Source organism: Myxocyprinus asiaticus, chromosome 32, assembly GCF_019703515.2.
Source record: "Myxocyprinus asiaticus isolate MX2 ecotype Aquarium Trade chromosome 32, UBuf_Myxa_2, whole genome shotgun sequence".
Lineage (NCBI taxonomy): Eukaryota > Metazoa > Chordata > Actinopteri > Cypriniformes > Catostomidae > Myxocyprinus > Myxocyprinus asiaticus.
The window spans coordinates 22,098,236-22,113,725 of NC_059375.1; positions in this window are offsets into that span (position 1 = coordinate 22,098,236).

Here is a 15,490-nt window from a genome sequence, read left to right on the forward strand (position 1 = left end):
TTGTATAGCTAATGCGCATGCACATTCTCGAGTTGATTGACAGGCAATGTTTGTATCTAAAAGGTGATTGGCTCTTTTACCTGTAAGGTGAGATTTCCTTTTTACATCCGTTGACTGTTCCAATTTCTCCCATTTATTTTAATAGAAGTGTCCTATCTCTGCTAAATAGTCTCTTAGTTCAAGTTCATCTGTTCATTCGCTTCACGTCTGTGGAGATGTAAGTTGTAATGTTATGTTGTGGATATTGCTGATCTCACACATATAGGTTGTGTTTGAAATAATCAACCATTTAGTAAAGTTACCTGATATGTGTTTATGTGCTGTGAATTTTGATGCTTATTAGTGGATCACATCGTTAGCTTAGCAACATGCTAATGTCACAGTCTCTTGTTCCTAATAGAGCACAACAGTCTGGTTCCTGAGGTAAAAATCCCCTTAATTTTTTTCCATAGACTAACTGATTTTCAACAATAACTTATAAACCTTTAAAGACAGACCTCAGAGGTTGTTCTGCGATGGTATATGCTTCCATTGAAAGCTTCCTGGTAAAATGGTATATATGCTTCCTGGTAAAATTCCTTTGTCTTTTTGTCAGATTTTCAAATATTTTTTGCTTCAAAACAAAGTTTGTAATGTTGTACTTCACCTCTCAGCTAGTTGGTTTGGTTCATGGATTACAACTCTTTTATGAAGGATTTTATGAAAAGCCGATGCAAAAAATTAATGGGAAAAATATTTCCAGAACCCAGACGGCTGAAAAATGGGCGGGCACTGTTGTGCCCTATTGCGAGTTGAATCTCCCGTGCTGAGCACAATTTGTGTGGTATGCACACAAGACTCCAACCGCTGTCTTATTACAGAAGTTAAAGGACTTGCAAAGCCTTCTCACCTGTTGTCAGTTCAGTCCAAATTGTGGCATCAAGCTTGTGTAATGAGGCACAGAGCTGCTGAGCTGTGATACAGCACGGTTTCAGAATTGACAGGGAAAGGCTATGTGCAAGCCCAAGGCATGACAGACAGGGCTCAAAATGAATGGATGGTGTGCCAGTCATGTAACCTGTCACATGGCCCAAATCATTGTCCAGAAAAATCCAAAAACCCAACATACACATACTTGTTCGTTTATCTTTGTGGGGACTTTCCATTGACTTCTATTGTTTTTCTTCTAATAATGTTTTTATCCCCAAAACCTACTCCTAACCCCAATCCTAACCCTCAAACAAACCTCCATTTTTACATTTTCATTAAAAAAACGTTTTGTAGGGTTATTTAGCACATTTCCTCTTGGGGACTGACATAATCAGATGTGAATAAAACAATTTGATTTTCAGAAGTAAAAGCTATCAAAATGTAGCTGTTAAAATAAAGGATAGGAAGTGTGTCCTGCAGTTATATTTGAACAATCTGGCATGTAAATAAAGTTGAAATTTTTCAAATGGTCTATAGTCATATTAAGCCAATAAGGGTGGCTAAGTGTTAAATCCCCCTTGGGATTTTCCCATTTTATTTTTACAGCATGAAACCATGTTGAAGATTTAGAAGATTTCAACAAACAGCATTCAGCAAATGTGTTTACATTTGTTTCAGAATAAATACAGTGTTCTCTGGCAGCATCCCCACTTAGTGCATTTCCAAGGAAATTGGAAAGCAAAGATATAAAAGAAACTTTTTGAAAGTATTGAATATACCTTGAAGCACTGCAAAGTCCTTCATTAAAAATGGAGAAAATGTGGAACAAAATGTGTTCATCCATCAAATCTGAGTGTCCAAGAAAAGCATAGTAAGGGTGGCCACCAAGAGGCCCGAGGCAGCGGAAAAAGAGTTACAGTCCTCCTTAACCGAGATGGGAGAAACTGTGCATGCGACAACAATAGCTCACCAGTTCCATAAATCTAGCCCATATGCAAGGGTGGCAAAAAAAAAAAAAAAAAAAAAAAAAAAAAAAAAAAAAAGGCTTTTGTTGAGAAAAATTATATAACAACTCGGCTAGAGTTCATCTAGATGCATTTGAGAGATTCAGGTATTTGGGGGAATATTCTGTGCCATAGGGAGACGAAAATGCAAGTTTTGGGAAGTTCTTTGCAGTATGGATCTCTTACAAAAATGTATGTATCTTTGTGCAAAAAGATCTATGTTGCATTCTTTTAATAGCCTCTTCCATTTAGTAAACAATTCATCTTTCAAAAAATAAATAAAATAAAAATAATTTGTGGAATGACCAAAAATTTAGCTGAAAATGGTCCAAGTTGATGCAGCTTGTAGAATGGACAAAAATTCCAGTGTCATGTTCACTGCAACAATGGAAATTGCTTATATAAATAATTGTTCTTAAATGCAACACAATAAAATTGTAGAAAACCAGGGGAGATTTGTTTATAAGTAATGTATTTGAATAGAAAACTAATCATTCACAACATGCACAAATGGATGTAAAACTGGGATTTTAGAGCTGAGGGAACCCTAAAATCTGGTGGTAATTCTGGTGCCCTAGGCAAGATATGACATGACTTTCCCCCGACCGCCCAAAAAGCATAATTACTCACCCATTTGTGATGCATATAATTTCTAGGAAACAAATTAGCAAATATATAATACACAAATGATCAATAAAAAATTAAATACACTGAAACATTTGTTTTTTACTTACTTTAGTTATTTGCTTACCCTCATGTCGTTCCAAACTTGTATGACATTAATGTACGATCCACTGACGGTGAATGCTATATGCAGAAAAAAATTTTTACTTGCTAAAAAAACAACAGCATGTGTGTTTTGGATCAAGCAAAAACTGGACTGAAGCATATACTGTAGAAAATGCAAGGGGTTGGAAAATAAATTGACAATATATTTTAAAAATGAAAGGTGGCGGAAAAACATTCCAGATAGTCCCGGCCATTTATTTGTATTTTTATTTTTTTATTTTTTTTCTCCCAATTTGGAATGCCCAATTCCCAATGTACTTTTAAGTCCTCGTGGTCGCGTAGTGATTCGCCTCAATCTGGGTGGCGGAGGATGAATCCCATCTGCTTCCGCATCTGAGACCATCAACCCGCGCATCTTATCATGTGGCTTGTTGAGCGCATTGCCACGGAGACATAGCGCGTGTGGAGGCTTCACGCCATCCACCGCGGCATCCATGCTCAACTCACCATGCGCCCCACAGAGAATGAACCACATTATAGTGACCACGAGGAGGTTACCCCATGTGACTCTACCCTCCCTAGCAACCGGGCCAGTTTGGTTGCTTAGGAGACCTGGCTGGAGTCACTCAGCACGAGTCCCGGCCATTTTTAACCCCTGGATGTAACCTATGATGAGAAACTTTTCATGGGGTCATTTAGGCATTTTTGTGCATGTGTTTGACTTTTAACAGATATAGCATAGCAAAGGCTTCTTTGTTTCCTACACAACATTGTGCTTTGCTGTATTTTCAATGCAGTCCCCCACTGGTATGATATCACCTTGTATTCCTCTATCTTTTATCTTTTCAATACCTATAGACCACATAAGCTCCACCTGGTTCTTCTCTTATTACATAAGAACCTTTTTCAATCAATGAAAATCTTTCTGCACAATTTTAGTGAAAACAAAATTGCATTTCTGAGAACAAGTCTGCATTGTTGTGCATGTGCTTTGTGTGCGTGTCTATATGTTGTTAATTGCGCTGTAGTTATGTCTCTGTTGTTCAAAGTTACTTGTGTATGAAGCCATCTCATTTACAATCCCCCCCCCCATACAAGCTAGAACCGCTACTGCAGCTCGGTCTCGCTCTAGCTGGTATTGTAGAATGATGTGAGGTGAAAGCTGAACAGAGGGAGCTCTGTCTGCTGTGTGTTTCACATATCAAATAATCTGCCTGCAGTCACAGATAAAAGAGACTATCCAAACCCTCACGTATATACTGTATGTATCTGGCAAAGAAAAAAACACATCTTACACATTTCAGCTTCACTCTTTATAGGACCCATTTTATATTAGGTGGCCTTAACTACTATGTACATTTTTAGACAATGTACTTATTATGTACATACATGTTGTTGCATTGTAACTACATTTAAAGTACTTGCACTTTCATAGAGAATTAATTACATTTGTAGTTTCACTGTTAACTTTACCCCTAACCCAACCCTTACCCCAAAAACTAACTCTAACCCCTAATACTAACCCTAACCCTAACCATTACTCCTAAACCTACCCATACCTCAAACTCAGTAGCAACAAATGTGGGCATTTTACAGAACAACGTGTAGTTACACAGTAAATTCATAGTTTTGTATGTATTTAATGTTAGTACATAGTAGTTAAAGCCACCTAATATAAAGTGTGACCTCTTTATGATTTAACATCTTAAGTAACCTAAACACATCAGAAGTTAACTGTGTTGCTATAGTGTGGGAGATGGTATATACTGTATATGCTAATACCAATTATTATCCAAATGCTAAAATAATCAACTGCTGTAGTTTTGATGTACAGTAAATGTGGTGTGATTCCACTCCTTGTGTATTCACATTAGCTTTAATTTCAGAAAATCATCAATTTTTGAGGGTCCAAATCATAGAGAACCTTATCTGGAAGCCATTTTACAACGACATATATTCCCTGTAAGACCCATGTAATTAATGACCCAGTGGGAAAAAAATGGCTTTGCTGACGTGGCATTACAGAACGTGGTTAAGAATGCACGTTTTCGCTGAGGCTTTAGCTCCTTATCTTAAACTCACACTGAGCACTGATGTGCAATATGTTACCATTGAAAACAAATAATTACTTTACTAAGTAATACTTTTAGTCAGATCATTTGTAAAATGTGAATTATCATTTAGCATTGGTGAATTTTAACACCAGAACTTTATAAAGTGTATCTCTTGAATGAATCTTTAATGGATAAACTAGAAGCCTAAATTGCATATGTATTGCAATACTTTTCTCTACTCTATAATGTTTACTTTTCCAAGTTGGATCCATCCATCCATTCATCTATCCATCCATCCATCCATCCATCCATCCAAAATCTGGAGCCACCCATGAAAATCATGAATTTCTCTGCAAACTTTGAATCCTGAGCATATACCTATGTTTACAAAGGAACCCTTTTGTATATAGAGATCTGTTTCAATAAACCTATACACCTATACCATACCTTTGTGTATAAGCACCTCCGATATTGAAGCTGAGAGTATGTATTCATATAAACTACTAATCTTTTGAAAAATAAAAGAAAAAAAAAGCAAGCAGAAGTTAAAACACTCTGACATTTTCCATTCAAATCCTCTCCTCTTGTCTTCCCTTGTGAGGCTGGAGAAATATTGCCAGATCTGATTATGTGGTCATGACAGCCCGGAGGGAGTGGTTAAGTCAACCAATCAAAATAAGTTCTAATGAGTGAGGATGGGACATACTCTCTGTTGAGTATGTAAGAGAGAGATAGAGAGAGAGAGAGAGAGAGAGAGAGAGAGAGAGAGAGAGAGAGAGAGAGAGAGAGAGATGAGTGCGGCGAGCAGTGGTGGGAAGCAGAGGGGGTGGGTATGACATTGAAACTGATCATCTGCCATTTATCAAGTAACCAGGGACTCAATATAAGTTTTCCTCTCTTGACAGAGTGGAAAGATGAATTGCGTAGGCCAGGCCAGACTCACTGGTACTGAATAATAAACACTGCCTCAGGTAACCTAGCTGGCCCTCCTGTTGAGGGCACCACTGCCTTGAGCAGGGTGACCAGGGGTCTTTGTATGAATAACTCAAACCCTTCTGCCATCTGGCTTCACCCAAGCTTCATATCACTCCTTTTTAACCAACTCTTCCTCTCATTCTGTATCTCTCTGGTATTCCTATAGCATCAGACGGTGACCAGAGCTTGAACATGAATTTCTATACGTTGTGCTTCAATTAATGATCATTCAGTGCATTGCTCTGTGTGGAGAGTCAAACAGCATTCTCTGAAAAGAAGACAGCTTCTGTTAGTGCGTTGCTCATGGTGCATGCTACCTTCACAGAGACCTGGGTTCAAATCCAACATGATCACCCAGGAACTCAACATGTTGCTACCGAATGTTCCGGTACTCTGACAAGGATCCCATTCTGCTGAGTTATTGACAAGCGGCATCTCCCATCTTTGCATCAATTCTAATGTATTTACCTTTTATCATTAACAATGATGAGCGTGATTCTGAGGTTTCCTCTAAGATTACATTTTAACTCCATTGATGTTTAGGGTTGGGGTTTGGATTAGGGGGTAAGGTTAATAAAATATGCATTCCTGTTGACTGTATTACATAATTTACAACTTAAAATAACTCTTTTTTGTTTTGTTTTGGCTACTCTGTGGACGTTTCACCTGGAAACTGAAGTTCACACGTGCCCTTACTGTATGTTCAACAACACTTCCAGCTTCGGCCACTGGGAGCAGTGCTTTTTGGTAAATTCTGTAATTTCAGTAAGACCATTTTAAGCTGAAGAACTATCGACCAACTGTTGCTAAATTCACAGTGCAACCAGGGATGCGTTTCCCATACAACGACATAACTTACTGCTTAACCACCATATTACGATGCATTGTTGTAGAAATTAACTAGCTAGTCACAACTGTTTACTGAAACCGTAGAAACTATGTCACAGATCCATTGTTCAAACCACAATGGTTCAACAATATAGAGCTGTCGTTAATGATGTTATGCAGGGGGTGGAGTAATAATTTTTGTGGGTATTAAATTATAAAAGCTCATTTATATGTACTCCAGAAAGCTGTTATTGCGAGAAAGCTGCTGAAGACACGAAAACGGCGTGCAGTGTGTATGCGACAGATACAATGTGTTGCAATAGTTGGGTTTTCCTTTACATCAGACTCTGGGTTCCCCCGACGCACTTGAGTACAAATGCACATGTGCACTCTTCAAAAACATATAAGGCATATACACTTACCGGTATGCATTAACATGGACACATAAGCCGTGATCTCCAACAGAAACAGTGTCTGTTATAAGGGTCATTATTTAGAGTGGGGCACAAGCAATCACTTAACAATCAATTATTTGACCGTTCTTCGAAACATTGACGAATAATTCCAAATCCTGTCTGTCATTTTGACAGATAAAAAGAAACAAGAAAAACATTTTAACTTAGTGCATCAGTTTTGACTCTTTCCGTTGTGCATGTGCCCTGTTTATTCCCTGGTGTTAATATGCATAGTAGATGCGTATTAACTGACACATCATCATATACACCAGGTATTGTGCATCTCTTTTGTGTTTGGATTTTGAGTCGAATGTATCTGATTTCAGGCCTGCATACATCAATCATTACTTTAGTGTGTTAATGCATGATAATAAAGCGCAGGTAGACAGGTTGAAGGTTCACACTAGAACTCATTGGTTTCACTGGACTCAAACAAGGGGAGTCAAAAAATCATAAATCATAAAAGCATATCTACTGTATGTGCTATTATAATGGATGCTGAAATGAAATGATGAACGGTGCACTTTAACTAATCCAACCAGCAGCAGTTTTTGTATAATGGACATAACACACATTTATGTTGTGGAAAATAGATTATTTCTAAAAAAAAAAAAAAATTGTATGATGATGCCATGCAATTTGCACAACAGCACCAACTCTGCCGGGGCTTAGCCCCACTTGTCCCTAATGTAGACGCTGCTGATTATAAACGCTTTCTCTTAACATTCTTTTAATCCGTTAAATGGCTGCATTGGTGTTTACATTACATTTCAGATCACCGCTTTCTGCAAACCCACGGAGAAAGCGATTTTCTGAAGTGCATGTAAACATTGTCAAAGTCTTGACAGAATGAAAGATATATATGGAATAAAAGATATAGAAGACTTAGCAAAGTTAAATGATGTCCACACATCAAACTAACAAGAAACTACACTTCTAACCACAGGTAGTTAGAGCTGTAGTTACAACCACAGTACTTTGCGATGCTGTTTGCAAATATTCATTTGAACTATGGTTGCGGGAAACACCAAAACATTAAACTATGTTAGTAACGATGGAACTTGCGACCATAGCTGATTAACGATGGTTTTGGGAAATGCACCCCAGATCATGTCCCGATGTCATTCCCCTCTCTATCCCTTCACTACCCTGTCAGTTCTCCACTGTCCTCCAGGACAGGGGTGGACTGGGAACAAAATCTGGCCCTGGAAAAAATTTGTCAGTGGCGGGGGGTGTGGGGTGGTTTGTGGTGGGGTTGGGGGGGTTGTGGCAATGTGTTTTGCTGTCCAGTTCTGCATATTGCAGACCCCTTCTGCAATATCATGGCACCGTTTCGCAGCCCCCTTCCAGCTTATCGTGGGCCCATTCATCATATTGTGGACCACTTTGGCATATTGTGGTACCGTTTCGTGACCAGCCCACTGGGAAAAGTCCCAGTTCTCCTGATGACCAGTCCGCCTCTGCTCCAGGATATATTAAAGCAGCTTTTTGTGGTTGTAGAACTCAATACCATTGTGCTGTTTGTTAGCCACAGATGGAATTAGACTTTTCAGGGATCCTTGATACTGAAAACAACCCTGAAGTCTAAAGCCTCTGACTTTAATCATTGTTTACCCCAAATGACACATGCAATCATGCACTTTTCCTGGTTAAGTTCAATTTGTCATCCAAACAAACAGAAATTAGTTACTTTTGTAGTTGTTTTTCTTGTACAGTGTTTTTGAGCACTCTAATCCTAACTGCTACATTTTCCTTAACTGCCATTTGCCATTATTGTTCCTTATAGCTTCCATTTTTCATTCTTCCAGTGGTTGAAGAGGCACACAGCATACATGTGCATTATACTTTGTTTACTCTTCCATATGGTGCTATTTAGGCTGGATAAACTTGATCTTAAAGGGTTTATGCTTCTAAACTAAAGTATAACAGTTAAATACACTCTTAAATACAGCCCTTGTTTCTTTTTTGGGGGGGGGGGGTATCATGAAGTGTGAGAAAGTTCACTAAGAATTTGTGGGAAGCTATGTCCAAAACAATCAGCCCTACCTGCCAATGTCACCTGCAGTATTTCGAAAAGTAATCGCAATAGAAAATATATCATTTCTGGGTCCTCAATTTAATCCACTTTTACAACAATCCGATTTGTTTTGAAGTGACATTGAAGAATGCGTCAGCCTGGTCAAGACCCAACCTAAGCTTTGAGTCTGGGCCTTATCAATGGCTGCTTCTGCTGCAGTGAAATGGCAAGTTATTATGAGTTGAGAAAGTACTATTTTCAGACCACAGTAAGTCTGTATTCCAAAGAGTTAATCAAGGCTTAAACTGCGAGCTGAACATATAAAAAAAATAAAAATATTATTATTTTTTTTTTTTTTAAATTGATAGAACATGCTGGTGATTTTTCATTGTGTAACTTTTATGTTAACCTCTCAGCACAAAACAATTCCTTTTCCTGTTTTCTGCTTTGTTGGAAATCACCGCAAAGCTTTCTTAACTTGTTTGAAATGTGGTGGCTTTGTGTTCACTGTGTGGCTTTCTTGGCTCCATGTCGCACATTTTCAGGTGCTCTAAATGATTGGAAACCCAGAGGAAGTTTCTATTGCTCAGAAGTTGCTTTTTCATAGCTCAGGAGGCTTAATGGAGTTTTCAGTTACCTTTCATTCAAGTATCAACTATGTCTTAGATATTTCTCCTAACTTTTTTTAGGAGGAATAAAAATGGACAAAAATGAGACAATTGTTTAGATCCAATAGGAGTATAGAGCTATAAAATAAAATGTAAAAGTCTGCCCAGATATTGATCTTGGAAAAAGAGTTTATATTGAAATCTCCTATTTTTAATTGGAGACTTTGATATCTTGGCAAGTCTGAGCACAGTTTTAGACATTGTTGAGACCACTTCTGAAACTCTAGAGGAGACACATGTGAGATTACAGAGGCCTTAAGGAGAAAATCTGAGAAGCAGGAGCCTTATGGAGTCTCCAGTTGCTCTCTATTTAACCCCTTTGTTGTCTCAGGAACAGTTGAGATTTTAAAGAGGGAAGTGACCCTGTCTGTTTGGTGAGGCATTGCTCCAACAATCTCAACGTATAGAGAGGAAAAACAAATAGCTACAGAACACCCTTCCTCATAGCCAGTTCTCAGTATAGCCTCTGAATTTGTCTCAGCAGGGGACTGAACTTCCTCTAAATACACATTGACAGTCTGGCTACGAATAACCATTAGCCTCAGTCAAACACCATTGATTATATTCAGTTCCATAGTAAAGCTTTGCATTCCATCATTCCTAATAAACTGGCTCTTCAAAGCCTTTCACAAGCCAGTGTGCATCGGATTTTGCAAATAAGAAGGGCTACAATGTAGATATGTTTTGAGATTATCATGTTTTATACCATTAATATAACTGTGGTGTCTGTGTGAATGCAAATGGTGAGCACCACCAACACCCTCCCCCCACCTCACCAAAACCTGATTAAAGTGTCAAATAATGATTGCACTCCTAAATTTATAACAATTGAGTTGAATTTTACATCAAGCAAGTCATTATGTTCCAAATGGAACTTTCAGGCCCTTACAGATTTATCAAGAGTGAATATAGACATTTATACCATACGCAAATGACAAGGTTACGGTTGCTGGAGCATTCAATCACAGCCCTGAAATAAAACCCTGATGCTATTTTTCTTCATCCCTCAAATGTAAATAAAGCACATCCATCACTATGCTGACAGCCATCATTGGATAACTAACGGCCAGCATAATAATTTGCCAGGCAATCCCACACTGAGATTGGTAGTGAGGATTTAGTTCTAGCTTTGCAGCTGGTTGTTTGGCTGCTATGTGTTTGGTTTCATTACACAGCAGTGCAACTGCACGTGAGGCAGCAGGGAGCAAAGTTTGCATAAACACATTTCAAGAGGTTCAAAATGAAAGTCTCCCGCCAGAGCCTGATTTAGACCTGCTATCAATCTTGTCAAGACATACAGCACAGATGTTATGTAATAATGCAGTACCCTGCAGGATTTACATAGGACAAGCAAATACATGTAATGTAGGGGAAATAGACAGACAGCATTTCTCCATCATGATAGGTACTTTAAAGGTAAAGTGTGTAAAATCTGCGGCACTAGCCTCAACCAAACAGAATGGACCCTTTTCACAGCCTGTGATGATAAGTTTCTGCCTTTTTTAGCAGTGTAAATCTCACAAAGTTTTTTAATATTTTCACATTTTAAATAATTTAGTGTAAATATAATACTTATTCTTTGTGTTGTATTACGGTGGATAATTAAAAAAAGACCACTGCGAAGGGGTTTCAAATACCGCTGTTAAGGGAGTTACAGTTTAGTTCCTCTTTTGGAAAGTTGTGAAAACATAATAGTGGATTTCTTCTTTTGCTGTTAGAGCAAACAATATTTGCTGTGGTCTTCCATTCACCGCTATAGAAGTTTACCCTTCTATAATTTACATCCACGTTCCAAACCTGGATATGTGAAAAGGGTTAATTGTAAAAATAATGATTGTTTCCAAATAGGTTTCAAGAACACTCCCCCCTCATCCATTAATTGGACAAACAGACAGTCCCAACTCAAGTGTAAGCCATTGATTCAACAAAAGTCGAGCTGGTCAGGATAAACAGAGCCGGCCCCATAGAGCCTCAATGTTTACAGTTTTATTGGGCAATCAACCTAAGAAATGCTTACTGTAGTTGAAATACTGAATTGTTCTGTAACAGAAATGCTGAATTGTATTTTAACATCTAAACAAATAGACACACAAACTTTGAAAACACTATCAAATCATAATCAACTACTTTCAAACTACTTGCTTAATAAATCTCCCTGGTTTCATTGAGCAAAATAAAAAAAGTATGTTTTCATTATCTTTTATCAAATTGTTCTTTTTCCGATTCAAAAATGACTTTTCATTTCTGCTAATGTATCCAATGGGAATCAATTATATCAAAGCCTAGAATTAAAAAATAAAATACCCTACATGATGTTCCAGTGAATATTTCCTTTATTTCCTGTCCTGTTTTACTTAGAAATATGTCACATTGTAAGTCATATGCATTGTGAATTCAATTTCATGGTTTCTTTTAAAATGAATTGAGTAAAGTAATATGCTCAAAATAAAAAGATTAAAGTCAAGCGTGTTAATAATATAAACAAACATAGCTATGATCTGTGAATGTCTGTGGGCCTGTGTTGTTCCAAAATATCTTTGAAAATGATAAACGAATATAATTAGGCAGATTCAGGATGTAATTGTCACCCACAGATTAGCACGAGAAGGAAACGAAAACTAAAGAACGTGGAAATAAAGAGAAAGGGTGAATAAGCCGGAAAGCTTGCTTGTACTACCCACTCACACTCCCACAGCCTCATCATCTTGCTCGAGGCTATTCCCCATCCTTTAGCAATATTAGTAGGTTTACAGAGAAGGATTTGAGGAGTTTCTTAGCACTTTTTCATCTCCATGGGAAATCTCAGAGGGACCAATCAACTCACCAGTAATCCCACAGTTTGATATGAGAGACTCCTGCTCTGAGGGAGTCGATCATTCAATCATACGCCCCTACAAATGGCCAGTCAGAGTTTCCTTCACAATTTGAAGCCTAGTTTCTGCTCATAAAAAGCTGCAAAGACAACAACCCAGAAAATGTGTTATGCCAATTTTATAACATACTATTGCTTAATTGAAACATATTTAAAGGTTATATAACTTTGTTTATTGGTGCACCAAGCTAGGGATGAAATTGTTTGTGTTTACTTGGTTGACTCTACTAGGGGAATTTGGGGAAGTTGGTTTACTCAGGGGAATCTGTGCAAAAGTCTCATTTTATTTTATTTTTTATTTTTATATATATTAGCAGTAATTAATATAATATTTGGCATTAGTTGTGTGTTTTTGTGTGTCCCTGTTGTGAAAACCAGATGGGATGTTGAGGCCTTGCAACTACTGCTTACGCTGCAATTTATTGACTAGACCTTATAATTCTCTGGGTATGTAGGGAGTGGAGTGTCCTGACTAAAAAGAGTAAGGCTGAGGCATGTGTGTACTTTTAATGTTTGGAATGTTTGTTGCCAGTGTAAACAGTTTATTTTAAAGCTATTAAATCAGTAGGGATTTACTCTGAAATGATCATGAAGGATACTGTATTATTTCACCACAGATACTTGATGCAAAACAAGATTATTGTCGCTTATTGCTTTCTGTTCCTGTGTTTAAGAAGGGGGAGAACATCAAAGAGACCTGGGTTCAAGCTCTAATAACTGTTTTGGTAAAGTATGGTTCACCAGAGGAGGATTTTGTTAATCTTCAACAAAATTCCACAGCGATGAAATGAGAGATAATTTCACAGAAAATGGTAGTCACAGTGCTCAGTTTCCCATTAATATGGGGCTTAAAATAGAATGACAGACAAACTTGTGTTTGCACAAAAGCAGAATCAAATTAGAGTTTCAGAGTGTGTTATGGTAAATCTTTATAAGCTAGATTATTCTCCTCTTACAGGAAATGACACATTGTTATCATTAACTCAGTTATGCTCAGATTCAGAGAAAACAGAGTGTAAAAACTATTTAAAAAAAATACATAAAAAATAAATAATAAAAAAAGAACAACAAAAATCCTTCACTGTCTCTTTTCTTCTGCACTAGCACCTTTACTTCTCCAGCCACCTTGAGAGCTTGGCAGTACAACACTGTAGATGTTGTTGAACTTTGTATGACAAATTGCTTACTATGTTCCTCATTTGTAAGTCGCTTTGGATAAAAGTGTCTGCTGAATGACTAAATATAAAATGTAAATGTTAAAACAGCAGCAACTTCCAAATCCACACTAAAACCGAATAAAGTTGAAGCCAGTTTTCTTAGTTTCAGTGTTAGCCTAGTAACAGTACAGCGTTTTGCCTTCGTATGACAGTGTTAACAGTAATTTACATTGTATACACAATATGGCCAGTTATTTTGCTTATTTTTTCTCTGACAATGAAAATAGTCCCAAAAGAAGTGTTGGGGATTAGTTAACCAAAAATAGCAATGCAACTAACGTAACTAAATTTTTCAGTCGCATGACACTAGTTTAGCTATTTTCAGAATAGTTACATTTTTCCGGTAATGAACTGCGTTGTCCCACCAGTAATGCTGTAGCATCAAAAACGCTACATTTGCCACATTCTATTGCAAACGCAGCAGTGGAGCCGAGGGAGTAAAAATATCCGCTCACCATAACTGTCCTCTCTCTCTCTTGTGTAGCGCATTTAAGTAAATCGGTTCTTTTAGACAGTTCGAGAAAGTAATCAAATCCGCCTTATATTGGCATTATATTTATGCTGTTTAGCCAGAGGGGAACTGGCCCCCACGGAGAGCCTGGTTTCCGCTAAGGTTATTTTTCTCCAAAAACCAACATTACTCACTGGGGGTCTAAACACAAATAATGCTGGCATTGATGACCTGACACGAATTGTGATTGCGGCTGCAAGATTACTGTAGCAAAGCCAATAGCCACAGATAGCAGGCTGATTTTTAAAAAAATGTTCTCCCCTTTTTCTCCCCAATCTGGAATGCCCAATTCCCAATGCGCGCTAAGTCCTCATGGCGGAGTTGCCTCCACGTCTGAGACCGTCAACCTGTGCATCTTATCACGTGGCTTGTTGACCGCGTTACCGTGGAGGCATAGCGTGTGAGGAGGCTTCATGCTATTCTCTGCAGCATCCACGCACAACTCACCATGCGACCCACCGAGAGCGAACCACATTATAGTAACCTCGAGGAGGTTACCCCATGTGACTCCACCCTTCCTAGCAACTGGGCCAATTTGGTTGCTTAGGAGACCTGGCTGGAGTCACTCAGCACACCCTGGATTCGAACTTGTGACTCCAGGGGTGGTAGTCAGCGTCATTACTCACTGAGCTACCCAGGCCCCTGACTGCAGGCTGATTAATATTGACTTAGACTTTGTGAAACGTTTAATGTTACTTTAATTGGTGCTATTTTATACTCTTTATACCGTGGAAGGCTTTGTTTGGAAAATGTTAAAGCATTATTGCTACATATTGTTATGTTAGTGTAGAGCCGAGGAGGGCGTTGCCGGGCTGGAATGAGACACACCCGGTCCCCAATCAGCCTGATGGGGCGCGCGAGGGATAAAGGCGGCCGGGGACGACAGTTCGAGAGAGAGAGAATTGCAGGCAGCTGTACAGTGTAAGGGGGTTTAGTGGAAAGGAGGAGGCGAGAACCGGCTTGACAACTTAAATAACAAATTATTAACCAAAAAACACAACCAAAACACACAACTAAAAACACACAGTACAGCTGCCTGCAATTCTCTCTCTCTCGAACTATCGTCCCCGGCCGCCTTTATCCCTCGCGCCCCATCAGGCTGATTGGGGACCGGGTGAGTCTCATTCCAGCCCGGCCCCACCCTCCTCGGCTCTACAGTTTTCTTTCCTAAGAAGAAAATTTTTGCATTTTGACAGGAAAAGAAGTATATACTTTATAGAGTAAAATTTCAGCACTTTCAAAATCTGTGAT